We start from the raw sequence: 14,939 nt of genomic DNA, 5'->3' as shown, positions 1-14,939 counted from the left end.
CTTGATATCACCCACAAAAGACTTCAACGCAATATTACTACTTTTAGATTCATTTTCATCAAGACGCTATGTTATAAACATATTTATATATTAATATAAGATTTAATCATTAATATCTTTATAATATAAATAAATTATATATTAGTTAAATGCCAGTAATTCTTACTTATACGATCATAATTTTCAATATTCTTCAAAACTATTTTAGATTGATTTTTTATGTGTTGGTAAATGTAACTTGATATATTTGTGGGTTCGGAATAAGTTTTATTTATTATTTTTGCAATCGATAGGGCTATTTCTAATGAATAAAAAGATCACGACCTAATTTTCGTATACTTACTAAGAATCGTGGTAATAATGAGCTTGTTGGGGAAACAAATATAATTTCTACACACAAAGCACATGAACTTATATTTAGCAAAATAATATATTTAATTTTATATTTGAGAAGCTAACTATAGTTTTTGGTATTTTTTGTATCTTATTTAGTAAAACAATATATTTTTAAAGACTATAGATAGAAATAAGAGAGCTCTTATATATAATATGAACGTAAACAAAATTGATATAACATAAAAATGTAATTCTTACATACTCTTTATTAGTCAATGTTAATAATCTGACTGCGCACTTGATATCAAGTAATAATACCTACATATAGTCGCCATAAGTTATATATGGACATGCTCAGTATACCTAAAATATATTGTGATTTCCATATTCCTTGTTCGTTGGACAAATTACTAAGAACTTATTTATTACAGTCTGTACAATATAATTTTACATACTACTGGAATACCACTTGTAAAGCAATCTTTTTGTTGTCAGAAATAGATGAGATTAAAGTATACAGACGACTTATAAAGTTACTCTAATTAAAAAAAACTAGTTAGCAGAAAAAATTGTATCAGTGAGATGTTCCTAAATACAGAAATAGTAAGTATTGAATCCGAATATTAAGTTCAGAAGAAATATAGCCCGAATGGCTAATAAAAAAAATTACTTCAGGTAAGCTTCTATGAAGAGACGTAAAGTATTTTTTGTTCTCTTTTTGTTAATAAAAAATGTTCGGTTACATAAATAATTTCAGTAAAATTTGACATGTTTCTATTATAATAATTACCTAGTTATAGTAGGCAACATTTAGTGCTCCATCAAATATACCAAGCAGTTATACATAAATTATATAATATATTTAAATATATCATTAGCGATTTTGGTGACAAATAAGTGTATGATTCGTTTACGTAATTACCTAAAAAAGAATTCATTCCAACCAGCGATTTCTTAATATTACAATAAATTTTGTGAAGGTATTATTGATAACTAAAATAATAATGCCACTAATATTTTTGGCATATGAAGTGAACTATACTACTACGTATAGTACCTATATTTTATAAAAGGTAAATAAATAAAAATGTAAATCTCATTACTGATCCTCTTACGCAAAATACAGTCAGGGTAATATAGAATATATATATAATGCAAGTGAAAAAATCCCAGCACTTACCTAAAAATATTAGAATTATGCTTTAATTTGTTCTACTAGTATAAGTACTGAAAGTAATTCTAGAGTTTATTTCCGATGTAAAGTACAAATGAAGTAGAGGTAAAATAATTTCTTATATGAAAAAAATATAAAATTATTACACTTAAAATTATTTCTATAGATCTATTAAGGAATTTATATGCATAATACATGTAAATAAGGATTAAATATTTAATAATAAGTGTGTATAAAGTTATAAATAAAAATTGCATTGACACAGATATAAAATCAATCGTACAGAAACGCGCATTTCAATCAATTACTGTCAACACGCAAGGGGTGAGGCGGGATTTAATCAAATCCCCGAGTAGTTGATAGAATTTCGGCCACTTTTTCGTCCCAAGGGAAGAAATGAACTTAATCCGAACGAAAATACGCCCCTGTGTTTAAGCTGAATTAATTTAAACACTATTTTCACTTAGTGCGGTGTAGGGCGGGCGAGAGTAATGTGACAAGTGAGGTATAACGATCTTTGTACTCTTGAAGATATTTATCACACTGAATTACTTAAATTAACCAAGTTTTTTTCAGTATTAAGAAGAAAACTACTGGTCAAATCTTGATAAAAATTATTCTGGGCACAAGGTTTTAATTAAAAAAAAACTAATCAGTTCAAATGTAAATAAGTTCTGAGGTAAATGCAGTGGAATATATATTGAAATCTAAAGAAAAAAAATAAAACAGTTCTCGAGTAGGGAGTGACTAAAATAAAGTAGATATACGTACTTACATACATATACCTACAATTCAGCTTTATGAACTAAACTTTGAAAATTCATTTTTGTACTATGTTAACTATGTTAACTAAATCTTATAATGTTTTTAAATTGATTGCCGGATATCATTTTATAGCAAACTAATTTCACATAAATCAATATTACCTCGAAACAAACACCTTATTCATTAGAAAAAACATTATCTAAATTAGTTTTGGATTCGCAAAGAGGTCACTTATAATAATAACATAGCAAATGTAGGTACAGAAATACTGAAGCAATACTCTTTTCTGGTATCGTGTCTTTTTTGATACAAGTTCTTTCCATAGTAGCAATATTACGCGGCGTATAAATATTATATATATTACTATAGAATATGTTATATCAGTATATTGAATGTCGTTGTAATCTATTCAGAAAATTCATGGTGCAAAAGTAAGAAACATTCCACATAAACTATGTTGTTAGTAAAATTAGTAGTAGTAGTTTCGTAAGCTAGTTGTACTCAATTCCATCAATTTTTTTTGTAATTACAGACTTTATTACTTATTCTAAACTTTGCTATTGCAGATTTACTAAAAATTCGCTGCATACATCTGTCTCGCCCATTTCAACCGCCAATGCTATGTTTTGGTTTTAAGAGTGATATTAGGAACAATGATGGCTACCACTTACCAGGTGGGCACTAAGCTTGTTTGCTATTCCAATTACCTACATAAAAAAACTACATAACCTAACTAATATTTACAACAAAGATAGTAGACCGGCAAGTATTGTAATTAATATAACTGTAATATTCAATATTATGTTTCGTTTTCATAAATTTCTGAACTCTTAACACTACACACCGCACAAACTGAAGACTGAAGATGAATATGACGATGTCTAACTTATTCTTGAAGAGAATAAACGAGTTCGGATTATAAATTTCGTTGCAACTCAAACCTTAATTACAAATGATAAAGTGTTGATTTCATTGTGTCTAAATAAAGCAGACTAATTTAAAATAATAAGCAACTTTACTAATGAAGCATTATTCGTTCAGCTGTTTCTTGATATCTAATAGTATTTTTTATCGGGGCACGTAACTTGAAAATGTAATATTATAAAACGTACTTATGTTCGGACATCAGGGCTTTTCGCACCCCACCGTTCCACAGCGTGGCTCGGCGCTCGAACCCGCGACCCGAGGGTGGGCAATCACTGCGTTCCCACGAGACACCATTGTTTTGTCTCACGGTTCGCGACATGTCATTGCGATGATTGCTGGTATTTTACCGGTTTCTAATAATACGTACACTAAATAATGCAGTAAGACAAAGTTTATATCCTTGTTCTAGGTGTAAAAAGTATGCAACAACATTTATATTCACGTTTCATGTTTATACTTTTCAACTGATTCTGTATTTCAAATGTGTGGTAGACAAAAGAAACTTTTTCATAGTTCTTATTTGTTATAGCCTATAGGTGCTAGGTCCCATTGCTGCTAAAGGCTTCACCCGCACGCTTCTAATCTTTTCTCTCTATCCTAATTCGCATCATTTTATTTGATTAAAAAGTATTTCTATTTCTGTATTATTCTACTATAATTGTATCATTAATGAAAACTTAAACAGCGTACAAACTTATTTTTAGCAGTGAACTATTTTGTCACATTTAATAGAACTATATAAATTAGAAATGAGAATTAAGAAAATAGGTCAAGTAGTAAGAAAGAAAGAGTCTAGTTAGGTCTTAGGCACTTGACTTTTTTTTAATATAGGTATAGGTATGTCTATAAGTCAGTGGCAGAATATATCAAGTACCCTAATGTTACAAGTACTTACACATAATGAGTTATTCCTGAACCATTGACAAGCATTGACTGAAGAATTATACTACTTTTCTTCCCGTTAATGGTTAGATGTCTACTGAATGTCGAATAATATTTTATAGGGTTTTAAAGTGTTACGAAAACCCGGTTTGTTTGTTTACTTATTATGGTAACTACGCTGTTATTATTCACTAATTACAATTTTATTCATATTAGAATTAATATTAATCAAAAATATATATATGATATCTTCATAATTATAATACAGTAAAATGATATCTGTAGCGATTGCATTGCATTCCAATTAAATGCTTTTAATAATGAGTACTGCCTGTATATAGAAATTTTAGTACCAACGCCAAAATATCAATTCACAATGTAGACACTTAATGGAAAATTACAATTTTGCACCTTTGAAACATAAAGTGAAATATAGCCCGCTGTTGTAGGTATACATCTGCCTCCTGGGGTGCTTACATCCGCCGACACATGGCCCCAGATTTTTTCACAATGTCGCAATTCCCAAACTCCCATGCCGTGAGCAAACAACTGCAGACCGAACTAAACTTGTCACGTAATTCGTTCGTCAAACAACTTGTTTGTTCTTGAGTTTGACACCGACCGCCCCCGTCGGGCCCTTTGTTTTTATGTTGTCAATATTTGCTCTCATTTGTCATTATGTGATAACGCCGACTCGACGGAGAGCCGCCTAGTGGTGTAACCACGTTGGGTGGCGCGTGTGTGTTACCGATGTGTGAATAGATATGTCACATAAGTCGTTTCTTCATTTGAACTTTGTTATTGAAATTTAAATAGACACCGTCATAGAATGTATGTTTTACAAGGGTCAAGAATTTACAAAATAATGGTAGTAGATTAAAAAATAGATAAAAAATAATGATGTTCATACATATATGTATCGTCAATGTTGTCTCCTCACTGCAATTTGACATTCTATCACAGACACTTCCTACCAATGTACAAACATATGTTTATAATATATTTGTGGGTAGGTACTTTAAATTACTTACATGTTAAGTACCTAGGTACTTCTTACATGATTATAAGAAATCAAGATACTAATTCTGAAATGTTCTGAATGTTGCATTCTATTCTTTATAGTGACGAAATATGGATTTGTGACTACAAATTTAAACTAATAATATTCCATTATTATTTATATCCAATTTCATCGTAAAGAGATATTTTTATTACATAAATAATTTTAGTTTATTTACCTACAATATAATACCGAACATTAATAGCAGATAAAAAAAATTATATAGTGCATACCTATACTGTTTATATAAATAGGAACAAAGTTAAAAAATTAAAATATCAATAAAATTACATTGTAAATATGTTAATTTTATATCGACTTTAATTGTAATTTCAATGAACTATCTTATTCAATTTAGTTTATTGTTCAATACTGAAAACAGTGCTAACTATACAAGTTATTTTTATTAAATACAACATTTTAAAAACCTTACCTCTGACTGCTAATAGGTACAGTCAGAGGTGATGTTCACATATAATTTACAACTACCAACAGATACATATCTAAAATTGTAAATTTATATATTTACTTGCCATAGACTAAGGCAAGTACCAGATGCAATGCGGCGCGGACGCGGCAAAAAATTTAAGTGGAATTTCAGCCTTACTTTAGTGCGCATGACCTTCTTGGAATCGTTAGTTGCCGTAACGGTACTATTGCCGTCCACAGGTAGACTATGTACGTGTATTGCTAAGACATTTCCACTGAAGTAATGTCTCTAAGTTATAACTACTTATTTTGTAGTATTTTACAACGACACTTTGTAACGAAGATGCTTTTTGTTTTACGTATGTGGATATAGTGGATGAAGAAAATAACGTGGGATATGATGCGACTTTATAACCAGTAAAGATATATAAAATTTATATCTATTAGTTCCAGCGAGTTCAACTGAAATTTGTTAACGCGATCTATAGACGATAATTAAGCTACAAAAATAATTTCATCATTTATACAACGCTATGTTATTTTATTTATTAATTAAATAACATTACTAAATGGTTACCTCCATTAGGGGTCATTTTTTTACCTATATTCTACAATTTCGTTCGATATTTCCAGAACACACACAGACAATTTTTGCGTTCTAACAATTTTATATGTAGATATATGATGAAGAAGATTATAAATATTTAGAAAACATATGGATAAAATACTTTTGTCATGCTTGCTTATTAAAAGTAAAGTTCTATAATACTGGTATTTGATTGCATTATTTTTTACGAAAAGTAGTTTAAAACAGTTTATGTAATGTGTCTATACGAGTACATTACATAACCAGTTAATAAAATTAATAAATAATTTACATACTAACATAATAGGTATACACAAATAACATTGGCTAAAACATTTTAACACGAGTATTAATATTTATAAAATATCGGTACAAAAACCCACAAAGCGGTAGCCGTTTGAAAAAAAAACAGGCGGTAATAAAATGTTTTGAGAAAGTTTTATTGCTGTAAAGGGGTACGTACAGACACAGACAGGGTTGGATTGTAAAATAATTACACCGTACCTTGGGTTATAAATGCCGCCAAAGTTTTAGCTGTACCTAACAGTAATCAACGTTGAATTCCGGTGCCTAAGTCATGAATTGTTATATTACTAGCTGTTAATTATGGTGTTATGGTGTATTCAAAAGAATTGAAACAGTTATTTAACTGCGGTTAAATAAATATGTTATTAAAAAAAACTGAATATTAACCAAAATATATACGCTTAGCGAATTCTTTTAATTTGTGTTATATTTTGTCGAGAATTATTTTTTGTTTTTAGTACTTAGGTACATTTAAAATTATCAACATCACAATTTTGTAAATTTTATAATGTCCAAGTCAGATGTCGCAGTTACAATTCATTAATTGATTTATATAGTTATTTTTTTATTAATGACTTAGAACAGTGTATCTTAATAACTATATCTAGGTAAATATGTATGTTAAACTTACCAATCTATTATATTTATGTTACAATAAAATATAATGTAGAAACACACTGATTAAGATTTTATCTTTACATACTATAGCATGAAATCGCTTCCGCTGCCTGCTTGCTTAGATCTTTTAAACTACACAATGAATTTGATTCAGTTTTTAGGAATAGATAGTGTCTCAAGAGGTAGGTATGTGTATGTATAAATACATATACATACACCCGTGCGAAGCTGGAGCGGGTAGCTAGTATTTATTTGTTCTTTTTGCACTTATAAAAGTTTACAATATGGCGAGCTTAATACCATTAAATGTTTCCATCATTTTATTATATAAAAACTTTGACAATGATGTGTGAATGATAACAGCGACAATCTGTGTCTCCCATAACTTGGGGACAGTTTACATAAAATCTTTTACCTACATCTGCAATTCGTATATGTTAAGTGGCCGACATGACACATGAACGGAATAATTTCCATCTCATATGTATCTACTTCACGGACGACGTTATCTTTAAACGACGTGAGATGAATATTTAAACAAGATCCTTCATAAAATATGGCAGTTACCTCGTTTTCTTTTATGTGCTCTATACAGATGACAAATGTTTTTTAAATGCTTGTTTTTTTTTATTGGTTTTTAGGAAAATTATTTCCTAAGGTTAATACACCTATTAAAACAGTGTTCATTATATTAGAATTTTTACGTGGATATGTTTTTACATACAAATAGTTAGTAGGTCAGAAGTAAGTTTTATGGGCCTCATAAATATACTAGCTTTAAATAATATCATTTATTAAACTACATATTAGTGGTTACCAGGCTCTAATCAAAGCTTTGATGAATTGAGTATATACATAGACGCTAGATATTAAAAAATGTATTTATGTATATACTCAAATACATTTTTGAATAACTAGCGACTGTATGTGTCATAGATGAATAAAAATATTTTATCTGATAAGCTTTAAAATGACAGCTTATCTCTCTCGACTCTCGACTCGACTCGACAATTTTACCGTTCGGTTACTGCAAATTAGGAATATACGAAACATTAAAATAAAAATAGGCAGACGAGTGATTAGGGTTCTTGGAATTTAATGAGAAAGTTTTTTGGCATGTTAAGGAAGGTTGATAAGGAGAGAGCACGGTTATCTATTTTTAAGTATTAGTCATCATAAGAAATTATATTAGTACTTACTAATATTAGACTGCTTCGTATGAAAGTGAATCATACTTTTGCATCAATCCATGTATTTTTTTAGCATCTTCAATCACTGGTTAATTGGGAAATCTTAGGATAGATCGGCGTACAAGCATATCTTTAAATAATAAAGATTAATGAAAAATATATAGCTAAATAATGTATAAACAATTCAAAACAATTTCATATATTCTTTTCGTATATTAATTTCATATATTTATTCAAATTGGGTTTAAAAATGGCACACGGAGTGGTTAAATTAATGCTGATATTACAACGTTTACCTAAACAGGAAATTGCAAAAAATAAACTTTTTTTACATTAATTCTTAGCAACCAGGTGGGGAGGCCATTAATCCAAAACTCGAAGTCCACATACTCCTACTGGTCCGGGCTCTCAATCAACCACCGAGTAGGTGGGTAGGAATAAAAAACAAAGACCCCGGGCCACACATAAATCGCGCGCGATAGAGTCATTAACCAGGGGCGGACTCCGCTTCTGAATAATTAAAAACAAATAAAGTCGACACGGATTACGTTATCGCCGAGATCTCAACACTAATTTTGTTATTTAGTAGTTTCGGTTAAGTTACACGGGTGTTGAGTTTTTTGGGGTAAATTGTAAATGGTAAAAGATAAATTGTTTAGAATTTCTTGCATCAGGCAGATTCTTTAAATTACCTATTTTATGAAATAATGTTTTATAATAAGTTTGATGTTGTTATTTCAGATACCTTACCTACTAATATATGAAATTTTGTTTTAAAATTTATATTATAATATGTACCTACATGTATACACACATAACATGTTTACACACCAGGTTCATGTTGACCGTAGCGCGTTTATTCTTAAAAACTCGACCTTGACCGATTGGAATTTTTTTGAGTGGAGGCTCGAAGGGCGATCTTCGGTGAAATTTTCTCAATCGGTCTAGTCGTTTCGGAGGAGTATCGTGTGTGCACACAGAATGCAAATCTGATCTCTAAGATCGTTCTGTGCTTTGTGCTCTGCTCAATAATAATATCAGACGTCCAATTGATGTAGATGCATATCTAAATAAAAGTCCTGTAAAGAGAAGTATGTAAATTAATATTTGCAACATTATTTATTATCAACTAGTAGCGAAAATTGCGAAAATGTGAGTATCCGTTTGTAATTTCTAATTAATAGCTTTTCACTAAATGTACATGAAAGTATTTCTAGTTGTTACATTAAAGAATGTATTTAAAAAATATCTGTCTGTTAGTTTGGTCTTGCTAATCTCTGATACGGCTGGATCGATTTTGACGAAACTTTCACTCACAGATAGATAATGTTATAAGGACTAACTTAGGCTCCATTTACTTGAGTACTTTAATTTATTTAAAAAATAAGGTAAATTCCATGCGAACGAACTTGCGGATAGCAGCTTGTTGCTGATAAATTAACAACAACCTTCATATTAATTGACATTGACTATTAACTTTGCTGGGTAAACGTATCTACCTAATAACTTATTGTAAAATTACTGAATTACTAAATATTTTTTTAATTATTACTATAATATATTTATTTGTTAACATTAATAACATTTTTGTTGAGGTTAGATTGTCCCTTGAAATAGGCGTCTTCTATATAATTTATACTTAGATACATATAAAATTATATCCATTACCAACCATATATTATATACATATGGTTGGTAATGGATATAATTTTATATTACATTTTATATTTTTTTATTTTATATTATAATTAAATAAATGTTTACATATATGTATTGAAATTTTCAGGATATTGAATAGGTTGAGGAACTTCAGATTCCATAAACCTTCAAAGAATGAAGGTAATATTTATTGTCTAAATTATCGAGGCTACACTATAAGGGTGTTATGATGATATGGAGGCTTCGCCAATAATAATCCAACCGCAAATGTATATATATCTATAGGCTGTAGGCATGTCTTCACACAGGCTACATATTTTACCATCAAGAATTGGAATAAAAATTTCAAACCTGAAACAAACCTTTTTGTCCTGGAACAAGAATTTTTACAAGCAAGAATTGGCTTAAAAGTATCAGTACCTAAAAGAATGTGTTATTGTTCTGGAACCTACACTCGTTTGTTTAAAGCAGAAGAGGTGTTAACTTCTTCACCTACAATTTAAGCTATCAACATATCAGCTTATTGTTTTGCGACTGAACACTGATTTACAAGGAAAAAATAATAAAACAGTACGGCCCTGTGACGCGTGGGCGGGAAACACGCGTAGTTCTCTGATTTAATGACATTTACAAATCTTACGCACGCCACCGGCGCCCGCCACTGTTATTATTTGACACTATCAACTGTCAATTGTCATTTGTTTTAATTTATTCACGAATCACCCACATTGCGTTCACAATACGTGCCTAATAACGACTTTGTTGGTATTTTTTATGCATTGTTGAGGCTGACCGATATTTTGTTTATATATGGAAAGGGTAATTAATAATGTAATAGTTATGTACATGTTATATGCATGTTAAAGTTAGTAGAGCGTTCTCAACTCCTTTATTGATATTAAAGAAAAGGTATAATGTCTTTAAATCGTGTATTTTCCTGTCATAACTACTCACTAAATGACACCAAGCAAAAATAATCAAAATTACACATTGCGATGTAACAGAGGACTTCATACAAAGTCGTTTGCGTGACCACTGACTAACTTATTTCTACCAATAATAAAGCATCTTATTTATGAGCTGTTTTTTGGTTGGATTGAAGTGGCAGTGAAATTACAGGGTACGAATGCACCTTAGTCGTTCGGAATGGCAACGCATAAGGGGTACTAAGGCGTCATATGATGGCGTGATATCCATGGCATCCATAATGTATGTACGTATGACAGTCAGTCGATAGTCCAGGTATTAATCTTCTTCTCTTTAAAATAAGACTTAATTCTTTAAATACAATTATAGGTATACATAAAGTTCACCTTTATAATTTTGCGTATTATAGTAAATAGTAATCTACCCACATATTAAGGAAGTGAAAAAAGTTGAAGAAAATACTTTTAGTTCCTGTCGATAACAAGGATATGTTGCCAAACTAGAACTGAGTAATGTACATTTTTGTTGAATATAGATGATGGGTAATATATATAATTAAGGGTAGATATAAATAAAATATAATTAAAATAAGAAATGGCCCAAGTCGACTTTGTACAAAATCTATGGATTAGAGGAATCCATAGATTTTGTACAAAGTCTACTATCACCTATTTGAGCTGCTAAGTATAGCAAGCTGCTATGTAAGATGTGTCGAAACACGTCGGTGAGAGAATAAGGTAGTGAAATTACATAATATATAGGTATGACATTTTTTGTAATAGTAGGTAATGTATTTGTTGCCATCCATGTTTTTGAGGAGAAACGAATATTTTTTTATTAGTAAGTATATTAGTTTTGTTGACGCATTAATGGTATCACATGATAACGTGATGTCCGTAGTACTGTTCATGTACCTATATAGGCGACGGTTACCGCTTACCATCAGGTTGGTCAGGTTGGTTACCGTCAGTTTACCATTCCAGTTACATAAAAAATACACGTAATAATAAAATAACGGCATATAGCAATCAGAAGCAACGCATAACTTCAATAACTGCGCATAGTAATCAGAAGCAACGAAGTAAAGTGGGGCGAAGTTGGAACGGAAAGGCGGTAGTGACGAAGCACGAGAGTGACGTGTGAGTGTTTATACAATTTACAATTCGAGGACCCTTTATTCGATGGATGAGACGGGTTGGCGCCGCGCTCCAAACATCATGGACATGCATGGAACAACAAAAATTATACAAATCAACAATGATAATTTGACTGCAGATCTCATCTATAACGTGCTTTTAAAATATATTCACGACTGCTCCTAAGGGTTAGTGAAATGTTTGTTATATTACCACGATTGTGATGAACAAATAAAAAGACTTGCCTATTAGTAATAATAAGTTGTAGAAATATTGTATAAAATATTGTTTGATGACAGTATTAGGATTTCCCATCAAAGGAGAGTCGGTGATAATTTAAGATTAATACTTAAATTATCGTATAAATACATGTAGGTACACTAAAAACTGTGGTATAACAAACCAGAATTGGAATATATACGACAATAATCAATACCATTATTACCTATTGAATTGTGTATATCTATTTGTAAAGGATCTTAATGAAATTTAATAGATTGTAACACTAAAACCGAAATAGGCTATCGTTAATCTTAAAAAGCAGACGAAGATCAAGGTGCAGCTAGTTCAATTAGATAAGTTTTGAAATAGTTGTATTAAAAAATCTGTTTTTAGTTCACCAAATTTCCAATTATGGTTGACATCATTATATTTTACTAGTAAAAAAGATGTAGAACATATTATATACATAGAAGAATTAAAAGTCTAATCTCATAAAAAGAGTAACTTTTTAGACTTATAATACAGTGACTAAAATTGAAACTGTTGTCAATGCTGTTTGCGGTACATGATTCAGTGGAAACTTTTAAGTAAATATTTATTTACAAATGAACTGTTACTCACATATAACACAGATGTTTTGTTTATTCAGAACCATTTAGTTTAATAGATACCCATGTTACTATTTAGTCATAGCTACATAATATCGGCGGTAGGTGTAGGTAAGTATAATAATGCTGGTAATCAACATCTGTTTTGTTATTCTTCAGTCTTCTGAATTGTTCAGTAATGCTTTAAAGCAAAGTTATATGACGTAATTTGCATTTCATTAAACCTACCTACATAATTATAGCAACCTCGTAGATATGTACTTACCCACTTCAATTTGTTAATACCATCTATGTACCTATATCCGTAGTAAAATAACCAGTGTTACCAAATTAATTTATTGAACGGTCCCAGCTAACGGTATACGTGAAGACTCTTCTGCCAGTCATACAATCGAAGTCTATTTTCATTAAATACCCACCTAACAGTTCGTCAATGTGCTAATGAAAATAATGTTTTATGACTACGACTATAGCATTCTTTATAGTTTGAAATGGATAGTACATACGATCCAACTATCTTGAAACGGCAGTCAGTAAATAAACAGTTGATACCAACTACACATCATTACATCAAAGAGATGAAAATGTTGCTTTAGGATATTGAACTTTAGTGTTTCTACAATAGATAACAAAATGCAATGTTTCTGTTTTCTGTTCTTGACAGTGGGTTAGTGGGTGCGAACGGAGCCGGGTCAAACGGTTAGCAAACAAGCAAGAGCGGATTCGTCTTGGTCTGTATTTGTTGGAAACACCGTGAAATGGTTGCCCAAGCTCGCGGTCCTTACATTATTGTACTGGGCGTGTTTCGCTACGCTGGGAATGGCACTGCAGTTACTATAAGAAATTCCTATTTGCTCGTATAGGAAAATTGCAACGAGAACGTATTAAAAGGATTTACGAGTATTTCTATAAAAGAATCGCAACGTTGTTGGCAGCGAAGAGTGTTTTCGGGAAATAAACCATTAACTTTGAGACGACTACAAATACCAATAAAACTTAACTGAGGTTGAAATATAATTTCTGCTATAGGTACATAAAAATAATTTATATATATATATGTCCTTTATTATTATAGTTAATTCATAGAACGAGCGATTCCTATGTATATGACTAATAAGAAAACATATTTGTAATAAATAATTTTACTAACGATAAGCAATATACATATATGTTGTAACAAAAGAGTCGTATCCCCTTAGCCCTATAACTTATCTCAATAAGATTTACTAATTCATAATCTACTTAGTAATAACGATACATACACCACATTTACTATTAAATATTTGCGTCTAATAAATGTAATATATAGTACATGTTACAAGAGAGCACTGATACCTATAGTCCTATAGCACAGGTGTAATGCCTAGGATATCAGGATCCTCATTTTGTATTGCGCAACTTTCTGTCATTTGATTACCTAGTTAACTAACCTTAACTATTATAATATACTCTCCTTTTTAATTTAGTAATCTTATGGTTATACTAATAAAGTATTATTATTATTATAACTTAATTTCCTTATAGTCCCTTAATATTCTTTTACACTGACATACCATGCAAGTAAGTGCTTAGGGTTCAGAATTCTTAGTTATGACTTAATTTTCAACAATAAAGGCTAGCTTGTTAATAAATTATCTATTTAATTATATAATTTAAAAATTATATTCAAGACTTATTTAATTATTACATAAAGCGAATGCTTGTAGTTAGATAGCTTTTTAACAATTGTTTGAGTAAAAGTTTCCGATATACTTTTATTCAATCAATATTAGAAGCTAATCAAACTTAAGATCACTGTAAGTAGGCAATAAAACAATAAATTTAATTTCTGATAATAGTTTCAATTACATCGATAAAAAAACACGAAAGAAACAATACTTAATTACATGAACAACTAACCGTAAAGCAAGATTGTTGCCATCACTAACAAAACAACTCGGAAGCATCTCTAGATCAAACCCAAAAATAATCGCCTATCAATCAACTGGCCGAATTCGTATAAAAAACCCTTTGTCGGTCTAGAGCCGGCCGTAATTGGTGTTGGTCAAAAAACAAAAGTGGAAATTTATAACGAGACGAAACACCCAAATCATTCCGTTTAGTGCTAAAATTAT

The 14,939-nt window shown here is 30.4% G+C and overlaps 1 long non-coding RNA gene across 1 annotated transcript in view; it reads left to right on the top strand.

The window, feature by feature from the left end:
• Window positions 1-14,939, top strand: part of LOC131852617 (uncharacterized) — a 199,061-nt gene that overhangs the window by 97,912 nt on the left and 86,210 nt on the right. The window lies entirely within an intron of this gene.

The sequence above is a fragment of the Achroia grisella genome, unplaced genomic scaffold (assembly GCF_030625045.1).
Source record: "Achroia grisella isolate CSIRO2021 unplaced genomic scaffold, CSIRO_AGI_Agris_v1 utg856, whole genome shotgun sequence".
Taxonomy (NCBI): domain Eukaryota; kingdom Metazoa; phylum Arthropoda; class Insecta; order Lepidoptera; family Pyralidae; genus Achroia; species Achroia grisella.
This window is presented reverse-complemented; position numbering and strand designations above follow the sequence as displayed.